The sequence below is a fragment of the Hemitrygon akajei genome, unplaced genomic scaffold, assembly GCF_048418815.1.
Source record: "Hemitrygon akajei unplaced genomic scaffold, sHemAka1.3 Scf000082, whole genome shotgun sequence".
In the NCBI taxonomy this organism is placed as follows: Eukaryota; Metazoa; Chordata; class Chondrichthyes; order Myliobatiformes; family Dasyatidae; genus Hemitrygon; species Hemitrygon akajei.
Window position 1 is genome coordinate 737,240 of NW_027331968.1, and position 12,120 is coordinate 749,359.

The 12,120-nt window shown below is 45.7% G+C and overlaps 1 pseudogene; it reads right to left on the reverse strand.

Annotated features, from left to right (window-relative positions):
• Positions 1-1,366: 1,366 nt before the first annotated feature.
• LOC140722618 (uncharacterized) overlaps positions 1,367-12,120 on the reverse strand; it is a 41,429-nt pseudogene continuing 30,675 nt past the window's right edge.

Consider the following 12,120-nt stretch of genomic DNA (forward strand, 5'->3'; position numbering starts at 1 on the left):
ATGTGGCCAGAACAGTCACGATATTCTATCTGTGGCCTCTCAGCGTGTTGTACAGCTTCGGCATAGCGTCCCAACTCGGGTACTCAGTGATCTTATTGTGAAGGCCACTGTGATCAGAGCTCAATACGAACCGATCCACTGGTGACGCCGATTTCCTGGAATTATCGATCTGTACGGCCAGGTCTCTTTTTTAAACACTGCACACTAAAGCGCACATATTCAATGTGTGCGGCGAAACCTGTTGTCCCTTTCCTCACGACGCAGACCGTCTCACACTTGTGAGTATTAAATGCTATCTGCCATTTTTCAGCCCATTTCCTAGCCCGTCAACATCAAGCTTCAAGCTTGGATAGAATTCCTGGCTGGAACAACGCCCCCAACTTAGGAGTCGTCCGCAATTCTTCAACATTGACATCTGAGTCAGTAAAAATACATGATAAAACACAATGGGCCTAACACCAATCCCTGCACTGCACTTGTCAGAGACAAAGAATCAACCATCCCCTCTCTGCTAATCCAGAAAAGAACGTTCATCAATCCGTCCGCAGGCCGCATCTAAATTCGTGTTAGTGCGTAAGTTTTTATAACCAAAGGTCCCTGGAATATTACTCTCCATCTCTTTTATCTACTCAGGAGAACATACGTACAACGTGTTTTATTGTGTTACATATCATCGGCTGTTACTGTGACGTTCGTCATTCCATTCAATCGAAATGGCTAAAACAAGCGACAGAGAAAATGCTCCTATTCCCTCCCTCAATCAATCGTACCCCATTTCACCTGCCGAGATGATGTCCCGCTGTCAATGTCAGAAGCGAATGTGCTCCGCTAAATGGGACAAAATAAATCTGTTTGAAGTTCATTGTTCAGGATGATTGTCTACGTTAGAAACAACACTGATCAGAACATGTCCCATTTCTGTAGCTGACGTCAGATGTCTTGGAAAGTATATTGGGAACGCTCGTATTATCTTTTGTTTAAAAGTAAATAACTTGTAACATCCCTTGGGGATACTAATTCATGTCACGGTTACAGAGTGAGAAAACACTTTATTGTAACTGTTTCTGTAGCTGGTTGCCCCTCATGCGACTGATGTCATCAACACACTAGTTGCCTCAGTGGAATTACTCTGAATTGCTTATAACTCTGTAAAACCTGCCACCAGTTCATATGAGCAGTTGGAACGTTCCGTACAACTGAACGCTGCCTCTGACGGATTATGGGATATCCGGCGATTTTCTACATCGCGAGCGTTTTCTATCCTACAATTGTGGCGATCGGTATCCCTGGTAAGGTACTGGAGCTGGTCACTCTATGTATGGTGCCGTCCTCATTTTGCCCTCTTTCAATTGCACTGTTTGCAATTTTACGGAGCACAGATGCGACCATCGTCTGAAATGTGTTTCCAGAAATCAGGATTCAAGCATCTGATAGTTTTGTTATTCGGCTTCCATATCGTTTCTATGTGATGCTTTGTATTTCCTTTGTCAATTACGTTGGTGCCGATGTTGCCATAGTTCCATAGTTTCGCCTTGCTCGGCTTTCTGAACCGACAGTGGTCGCGTTTCCAGATCAGAAGCTTTTCCATCTGACCGGCCAGTCGAATATCGACACTCAGGTCTGTTCTTCCATAAAACGTTAAATTATAACTTAAGCATTAAATCTCATGATTTCACCACAAATAAACCTTTCAAGTATTTCACCTCAAACAATGGCAATGGTGTTGTTTATGGAGCGAACGAACTCACCGGTACATGAATCGTGGAAATCAATTGCCCGGTTCTAGTCTGTCGGAAAGTCGCCAACCCACTGCTAATTCTCTCCATTATTACCCAGCCCGAGGGCGCGGACAGAGTCCGCACAAATTTAATTTCTGCTTTTCACTTCCAAAAGAAATCACACCCTGCGTAGCATTGGAAAAATGGTGGGCATTCAGACATCTGCAGCTAACGATAATTCTGTGTTGTTTTTTTTTCTTTCCAAATTTCTTGCAGTTAATTTAATGGCGATTGTGATCCTGTCTCGGGGAAAATGCGGGCTCTCCAAATGCATCACCCGTTACCTGGTTGGAATGGCAACAGCGGATATGACGGTGGTTATAGTTTTCGCTTTAGTGGAACAGACCAACAATATCTACATTTATTCCAGAACCCTGCTCATCACTCCTGTATGCGCTCTGACACTTGTATTTCGGACTGTAATGACGGACTGCTCTGTTTGGTTCACGGTCAGTTTTACCTTCGATCGCTTCATCGCAATATGTTGCCGAAAGCTGCGGGAGCGATACTGCACCGAGAGAACAGCAACGGTGGTTATCGTGACCGTGGTTTTAGTGAGTTTCGGGAGAAGTTTTCCGTTTTACTTTATTGTTGAACCCTACGTCATCATTGATAACACGCCGTGGCTTTGCGCCCTCACACATGAATACGCTACTTCACCCGTGTGGAAAGGAATCGAATTGCTGGATAGCATTTTAACAACGATGCTACCAATCGGCATAATTCTTATCTTCAATGGCTTAACAGTAAGACATATCATTGTGGCAAACAGAGTCCGCAGAGGGCTTCGGAGCAGCAGTGATAATCAGAAAGATACCGAGGTGGAAAACCGCAGAAAATCGATGATTTTATTGCTTGCAATCTCAGCTAATTTCATATTATTTTGGGTGCCCTATGTAGCTTTTTCCCTGACATGGCAACCGGTAAATTATTTTTATCAGGACCGATATTTGAGTTCCCCGGTATACATCCTACAACAATGTGGGCTCATGGTGCAAATTCTGAGCATGTGCACCAATACTTGTATCTATACACTGACACAGAGGAAATTCAGAGAAGAGCTGAAGAATGGAATGAAGTATGTATTCACATTAAATGGCCATCTGTGTAGATAACGACCACGTCTGATTGCAATTCAGAGGAGTTTTCGAATAAAACGTTTTTAAATATGAGTAGGTTGGTCATAAATTCAAACAATCCGGTCACCTTGAAATTGCGAAAAATATGTAAGATTGCATACTTCATGCAGTTAAGGTAGGAAACTGGGCAAACGTACAATGAGCTGGCGTGATTGTTACTTATGTTTCAGTACACAACAAACTATCACAGAGAATTGACAATCGCAGGGGCAGGAATGCCTTCTGGACCTTCCGGTGTTTATATATTTCAAAATGGAATCCGATAAAAGACAGTAAAGGGAGTCCCATTGAAACCCAGGGGGAGTATGATAACACAGCAGCAGCAGAAAGGGAAGGAACCGTGGAATGATTGTCCAGACCGTGAGTAGATCTCAGAGCAGAAAGGGAGCAATCTCTAGTTTGTGAGCATTCTGTACAGACCGCAGACACGCACCCCATCACCAAAAAATATAAATTAAAAAACTATACACATACACACACCGCGGAGATATATTTTGGACAGGTGCCATATTAACAAGCTGTTGTCACAGGCAGCCTAAACTTCAATAAAATTCATCGGCACTTCCTCGCGTAAAAGGTTTGAGATATGACTGAATTTCGAGGCTGCGTCCAGAAATGAGTCCTGACACAATTATCGGACAGGCGGACTAGAGAACACTCCCTCCTGGCTCCTGTACCAGAAATGTCCGATAACTACACCGGGATAGAAGCAGACTGTACTTAATTGGTGCTATTGGGTAAGAACTTAGGAGCGGAATTCGGGAAAGGGTTTGCTCCTTGAACTGCACAACAGGTGATTCTTCATCGACTTAAATTGGGGTTGAGGATAGACTTGTCTCATTGAGGCGAGGTAAGGATGGTAGTGTAAATTAAACCTGGTTGACAACGATATTGAACATCTCGTCAGGAAGAAGAAAGAAAAATATTTAAGGGTCAGGAAGAAACGATCAGGCACGGCTATGGAATGTAACAATGCAGCCTGGACGGAAATGAGCAATGAACTTAGAAAGGGACATGAGGCGTCCTTGGAAAGTCGCATTAAGATACGAGAAGAACAGGAGGGTGACGAGACAGAGGGTGGTAGAGCTGAGAGATAAAATGTTAAGCATGGGTCTGGAATGCAAGGAGGCAGTGAAGGTCCTTAATGATACTTTGCTTATATATTCAACAGTGAGCGGGACCTTGATTAATGCGGATTAAGCGTAACAAAACACAGATATACCGACGATAACAATTATGCGCTGGAAATTTATAATAAACTAAAATAATCATTCCCCTTTGCTAGAAGGGATATACGTTGTTGAAAGCGAGGGAAGATATTGCTGCGAATTGGGGCATGATATCTGCGGTCTCACTGTCCACAGAAGTAGTACCGGAGGATTGAAGAATGGCAAAAGTTTTTTTTTTCTTTGTTCTAAGAATTCCGTGAGGATAGTCCTAAGAGTTATAGGCCAGTGAGTCTTTCGTCAGTTGTTGGCAAGCTATTAGAGAGGATTTTTAAAGAGGGAATCTATGAGTATATCGAGAAATGTATTCTGGTTGGGGATAGGCAGCATGGTTTTGTAATGGATGGTCATCATTTATGAGCATGAATGCTTTCTTAGAAAATTGAAAAAAATAAAATACCGCTTAAGTCCCACAAATACCGATGTGGGATGTATTAACTTGGTCATGTGTTTCACCAGGCTAGGCATGGTAGGCACGTTCAGAAAGTTAGATGGCATTCCATCCAGGGAATCCTGGTTTGGTGGACTCAGAATTAGCAAATTGGCAGATTAGATAGTAATTGGAGGGAATTCTGCCTGGAGGACAGGGACCAGCGATATTCCGCAAGAAGGTATAAAGTTTAGTACAGTTTACTAGTTTAACTCGACTCTGCTGTTACAGTGCTCTGAGAGGCAGACTGTAATCTGACTATCCTGCAGCACTTGGATAATTTACTGATGTCAGCAAAATGCTGAATTTCAGGATGGATCCGCACGTTATACTGTATAATCTGAACACCCGTTACATAGAACAGGGCGGATGCTACATTAACATCGGAACAACCTTTTCCAATGGAGGCCCCAAAGTCGACATTTAGCAGCATCTTGTGGTGCTATCCAAATATATCGGATGATGCAGTATAACGTGCAGTTGCATTCTGAGATTCAGCGTTTATCTAAGTGCTGCAAGATGGTCTAATTAAAGTCTGACCAGGCAAGTGAACCAGCATTCCAAAATGCCAAAATCAAATTCCTAATTCGAGTACAAATGCATTTATCCTAATACCAATTTCCCTTTGAATAGTGGGTTTATCATACATGGATACCTTTTTACCACGATTCTACCTGGCCGGTGTGAAATCGGCGACTCCCTCTGAAATCAATAACAACGCAGACAAGTAAAAGAACACAATATAAATACACAGGTACATGCAAAACAAAGTGCAAGCATGCGCTTTTCTACGTTCAAAACCGTTGTAGATAACTGGCGCATACAGAATAAACAGTTAAATATCAGAGTGTAATCCCTTATCAGATATTCCAAGGACCAGAGGAAAGAAAGATCAGGGTGGTTGCGGCCCACATACACTAACACTTCATTAAATTTCGGAAAGACCCACTCTCTGAAATTCAGCTCAGTACCTGGAAATGCATTTCACTCAACGAACCAGACTTTTTCAGACAGTCATATCCTGTGATGAAACAGAGGATTAATTCAAACATCCTCTCAATACAAACCTAACAAAGACACGACTGCTTTCCGTTCATTTACGACCGAATTACCTCTCCTTGTTTTTCAAGGGAACCCGCAAACGTCCTGTCCTCGTGCAATGTTTTACAATCTCAATGCATTCACATTATAAACTTTTGCAGAACAGGTCTTAAGTGTTGAAAAGTTTAACAACTAAGCAATAATTAGAATCATTCAAACATTTAAGAAATCCTTTCGAGTTTCAAGCACATGGACGCTGGAGGCTATGTATCGTCTCAAGTTGATATTCAACAATTTAAAACATGCAGTCATCGCGTCACCGAATCCCCAGCGGCTTCCACGTTTTCTGGCCTCTAAATTCCGCTCAAACATAGGATGTAATTTAAATGAAAGTTTTGCTGTATAGAACCATGTTTAGTAATCCCCATAACCACCGCTGAATGAATATATATTTAACAGGGTACTGGTCTCGGCCCGAAACGTCGACAGCGCTTCTCCCTATAGATGCTGCATGGCCTACCGCGTTCCACCAGCATTTTGTGTGTGTTACTGGGAACATTTGCCTACCAAATCCGGTCCGGAACTATCGCCTTTATCACCTAATTAAAGGTATATTACTTTAGTGTGTGTCCTCCCTCATATACTCACTCCTGCACTTACTTATTCACACGCGATAACTTTGTACTGAGTCCCCATGCTGAGTACTCCAAACTCCATACTGAGTCTCCATGCTGAGTACTCCATACTCCATACTGAGTCTCCATGCTGAGTACTCCATACTCCATACTGAGTCCCCATGCTGAGTCCTCCATACTCCATACTGAGTCCCCATGCTGAGTCCTCCATACTCCATACTGAGTCTCCATGCTGAGTACTCCATACTCCATACTGAGTCCCCATGCTGAGTACTCCATACTCCATACTGAGTCTCCATGCTGAGTACTCCATACTCCATACTGAGTCTCCATGCTGAGTACTCCATACTCCATACTGAGTCTCCATGCTGAGTACTCCATACTCCATACTGAGTCCCCATGCTGAGTACTCCATACTCCATACTGAGTCCCCATGCTGAGTACTCCATACTCCATACTGAGTCTCCATGCTGAGTACTCCATACTCCATACTGAGTCTCCATGCTGAGTACTCCATACTCCATACTGAGTCTCCATGCTGAGTACTCCATACTCCATACTGAGTCTCCATGCTGAGTACTCCATACTCCATACTGAGTCTCCATGCTGAGTACTCCATACTCCATACTGAGTCTCCATGCTGAGTACTCCATACTCCATACTGAGTCCCCATGCTGAGTACTCCATACTCCATACTGAGTCCCCATGCTGAGTACTCCATACTCCATACTGAGTCTCCATGCTGAGTACTCCATACTCCATACTGAGTCTCCACTCCGTGGGTGTAATGACAGACCGATGAAACATTACCATAGATTTTCTATGTTGTCAGTGCTGCGACACACTAAAGTTCCGAACGAAATTTATGTGATTTCTGGCTCTAAAATGTCTCGATGTAATGTTGATTAATTAAGCGCTTGGACCACCATTCATGGAACTGACGTAAATGTGGTCAGGTGCTTGTCGCTTGTCTGGTAAGCACGTCTAGCGGTATCCTCTGTTAATACCTAGCAGTGACTTAACGGATTATTTAATTCTTCATTTGCTCACCATGTATTTTCGCACAGTCCAGTGTGGAGAATGTAATTCTGAGACTTTAAAAGGCAGCTAAGTGTTCTGGCACAAAAGCTTCTGGCTGAGGCAGAAAGGATGCAGTGCATGGTATATTCTGCTTTCAGATTCCTGCCTCTGTCTCCTTCCGTTGCGACTTTCTCACTGGTCGCATGTGGGGAAGGGGATGGAAGAAGGTAGCATAGTCCTGTCTGGGTACTGGCGGGAGATGTTTGGAAGTGGGCTGCCGATCATAGTCATAACCATGAGGAATTGCACCACTCCTGATTTAAATCAGTATACATTGCACTCAATCCTTCCACATCGCTACAAGCTGATTTGCCTCTTATCACTCACTCTTCTTTCACAAACCATCAGAAACTGATTCAAATGCATTATTTTCTCGCTCCTCGCACCCGCCCTCCTCGCAACTATGTTGCCCTCTCCTTAAGGTGGACAACCTCTCTTCAAGAAGAGTCTCCACGTCATGGAAAACATTATTGCTTCTTATAATCGGTCCCGCTGCACTTCAGTTTACTGCCGCTATTCTACCCAATTCTCAATTAAGCATCCTTTCTCTCTGGTTTCGTTTACCCTCCTTGCCTCACATTGTCCCATGGATAATCATCCAAATCTTTATCACAGCTTCTTTATTTTCCTTCATTCACCATGACCAGTGGAGTCTCCACACTGAGACTTTGCGTTACCCTCTTCTCAATTACAAAACAGGCAAGTTCTGAGATTGATGCTGTAGGTACAGGGGACTTTTATTTCCCAAATATTGAGTGAGAGAACCAAGTGGCAAATGGATTACAGGGAAGTGAGTTCATTATGTTAGTGAATTGCTGTTTTTTTGACGCGGTATGTTAATGCACCGATAAGAGCGGAGGTCTGTCTAGATTTGAAATTCTGTAACAATTCAGGATAGAATTTTGAGTGCAGAAGTTGATAAACTTTTCCAATGTCTCGAAACTTTCGCCTCAGTAGAGAATTCCTGGGTTATATGTCATAGGGGTCTGTCAAGTGTATTTAAAATTTGAGAGGAATGTTCAATAATGAATGAGGATGGAGAGAGGTGATCAAGACAGTTCACTGGTCAACTTGGTTGAAACTGGTTCAACCGACAATCAGACACTGAACATACTGAGGTCAATCGACCTGTCGTAGAAAGTGCTTGGACTAAGAGGAACAATCGAGACAAAGTAGACGGCGAGAAAGAATGTATAGTAGAGACACCAATTAATAATTTTCGCCGGTATTCATATTCGAAAAGGGGTTTGCAGTGGCGGATTCAAAAAGGCAAGGGAAAATTCTGCTGCGACTCACCAGAAATGTAGCCGATATCCTAATGGACTGAAATGAGAATAACTGCGGGGCTGAGTGAGGTTTGTGGACTGAAAGAGGAGAGAATACTTTGTCCAAGGTTATGACATTTTGGGGAACAATTCTGAGATGCTAGATGATAACAGGGGCTGCAAAAGAGGACCCAGCACGGAACAAGAGCAGAACACCGTGGCTCAGAGAGACACGAATATCAGCCAATGATAGGCAGCCATTTTTTTGCTGGAAAGGCTGTGGTCTAAATTCGTTTGCCCGACATGTGTTATTATGAAGAGCACCGTGATCGGGTGGGAAATGTGCATTTACCCCTCAGAGGGAGAGTGGTCACACATCGGAAACAAGATGCACGGGTGAGGAGGCAGAGTTAAGATGCCACTAAACGACTCCTTTGCACGCATCTTCGGAAACAGCTCTCCTACCATCTGTCATGTTTTCATTTTTACTTTTCAGGGTTCTTTCGAAGACCTTGACCTGGAGTTACTGGCTGACTTCGGTTCTTTGCGGGAATGGGACTGGAGTGTCAGAACTGTCCGTTATCCGATATGCCCAGGGTTCGGCCTGAGAGTCTCGGCCGCACTTGGAATCCTTAGATCTCGGGGCTCTGGAGATGGCCGGGTCGAGGGTCGGTGTCACGGCAGGAGACCCGTGTGTCACCGGTGAGGCCGGAAACACTTTTACTGTGGGCCAGAAGACCTGAGAGCTTTACTGTTTTCGGGCACGGATCTCGGTTGCTGTTATGTCTCCCACTCGCCGTGAAAATGGGAGAGAGCTCGCTCTCCCTTATTAGGGGGAGAGAGAACCTGTGGTTTGTGGAATGCCGGATGTAACGAGAAGTCTTTGGGGTAACTGCAAGTCTGTGTCTTTGCTGTTGCCTACCTCACGTTTGTGCTCGGTGGTGGTGTTGACGCATTTTGCTGGGATTGTTGCTCGCTGCCGCACGCGGGGAGAGGGGAGCTGGGGAGGGGGTATTTGGAGTTCTCACGTTTAACCATCATTCACTCTTTGGGGAACTTCTCTGTTTCCGTGGATGTTTGAGAAGGAAATGCATTTCAGGATGTATATTGCATACAATTCTTTGAATTGAATTGGACCTTTCAAACTATAAACCTTTGAGCACCTAGCGACGCTAAGCAGCCTCACAGTATGTCAGAAGTATCTGGATAGGGAGACAACGACCAATCCTGATCAAATTCTGGTAAACGAATTCAGATTACCTGAAAAAAAGCGGCACCGCTACTTTGTAACTGTCATGGTCCGGTCCGTGAAATTCGCGTTCCGGCTCACAGCCCGGTCCGTGGACACCGGACTCCGCGTCTTCCGGCTGTCCCTGGTCTCATTTGGGTTTCATCATAGGCACCTGATTCTCGTCTTGTGGCCGGGAATTTCAGTGGCCCTGGGTTCGAGGCTGGCGGATGTTTCTTCTTGTCAGTATCCTGTCCTTTTCTCTGTGGGGTTTCTGTCGTCAGTATCCGATCCTTGCCTCTGTGTGGGTTTCATGCCGTCGGTATCCTGTCCTCGCCTCCGTGGGGTAAGTCAGACCGTCCTTGTCGTTACCCTACGGTGGGATCTGTCCCTCCCGGTCCTTGCCTCCGTTGGGTAAGTCAGGCCATCATTGCCGTTACCCTGAGGCTGGACTGTTCCCTTCCTTCCCTGCGCTTGAAGCCCTGCCCTGCAAACTGTGCCCGGAGCCTTGCTTCACCTCGCCTTGTCTTGCCTTAATAATATGATTATTAAGGGATTGGACACGCTGGAGGCAGGAAGCATGTTCCCGCTGATGGGTGAATCCGGAACTAGAGGCCACAGTTTAAGAATAAGGAGTAGGCCATTTTGAACTGAGATGCGGAAAAATGTTTTCACCCAGAGAGTGCTGAATATGTGGAATGCTCTGCCCCAGAAGGCTGTGGAGGCCAAGTCTCTGGATACATTCAAGAGAGAGTTAGATAGAGCTCTTATAGATAGCGGGGTCAAAGGGACATGGGGAGAGGGGAGGAACGGGGTACTGATTGAGTATGATCAGCCATGATCACAGTGAATGGTGGTGCTGGCTAGAAGGGTCGAATGGCCCGCACCTATTGTCTATTGTCTATTGCCTCTGCCTGGAGCCTTTCCACGCTTAGCCTTGCCTCTGCCTGGAACTTTGCCTCGCCTTGCTTGTGTCTGGAGCCCCGCCCTGTTTGGAACTGTCTCATTAAGTCCACGCCTCCGCTAGGTAGGTCCGGCCGTTTCGCCGCTACCTAGCGTTGGGACCTGTTTCGTTGTTTTCTGTGTTCTGTGTAATGTGTCCCGGCCCTAATGTGTACCCAAGGAGGGGTCCCGGCTCGGTGTTCCATGTTCCTGTCTCTCCTTCGGCTCAGTGTTCTGCGTTCCTGCTCTTCCCTGATCAAGGCTCTGCGTTCCTGTCTCGCGCTCGACCCAGGCTCTGCGTTCCTGTCTCTCCCTCGACACAGGCTCTGCGTTCCTGTCTCTCCCTCGGCCCAGGCTCTGCGTTCCTGTCTCTCCCTCGACCCAGGCTCTGCGTTCCTATCTCTCCCTCGGCCCAGGCTCTGCGTTCCTGTCTCTCCCTCGACCAAGTCAAGGCTTCGGAGTCTTGTCCAGTCCCAGTCACGTCCAAGATCCTTGTCCTGTCCAAGCCACAGCTTTGTATTCTCGTCTTGTCCATGTGCCTCGCCCAGCCCAGGAGTACCTTGCCCAGCCCGGTGCTGGGGTTCCCTCGTCCTGTCCATGAGTCTGACGTCCAGTCCTGTTGCCTCTCCTCGTCTTGTATAGCCTCGTCTTGTCCTCGCCTGGTTCTGTAGTCCGAGCCCGAGTCAAGACCCAGGTTCTGGGTCCTTGTCCAGTCTCTGGCTCGGAGTCCAAGCCCAGGCTCCTGGTTCCCAGTTCTATGTCCTGGTTCTGCTATCCTCGTTATTCCTAGCCCAAAGTAGCAGAGTGTGTACGAAGTGAAACCCCGTTAACCCTAACCCACGGGATTGAGTCAAGGGTGCAAGTGTGCCAATTTTCAACGTGGAGATGACATCGTGGTGAAAGATCAATTAGACCATGGAACTTTATGAGAAATACTGGCCGTTATTTAAGATTATATGGTACCGGGGCAGGAAGGGGTCATGGGCATCATCAGAGTAACAACGAAAGGTAATTCAGCCGGAATAAGAAAAAAACAACGGCCAGTCTGTTCCCTATCGTTGTGAGGTGTCTAGTTGGAAGATGAGATGCCGTTCTCCTCATTTATGTTATGCATACGATGGCAGTGGAGAAGGCCCCAGACAGAGGAAAGAAGTCCGAATATCAGTGGAATAAGCATTAAATTGTGATGAGCTCAGGATCAACTATGCTCGCAGTCCGAGCAAATCCAGGTTGTTTTTTATTTTCCAATGTAGTGGAGACATCATTGTGAACCCTGAAAGAGCAGTAGGCTCGGTCGGCAGGGCACAGCCCTAACAAGCTAATTAAGGTCTGAGACCTTGGTCAAAGTTATCTCAG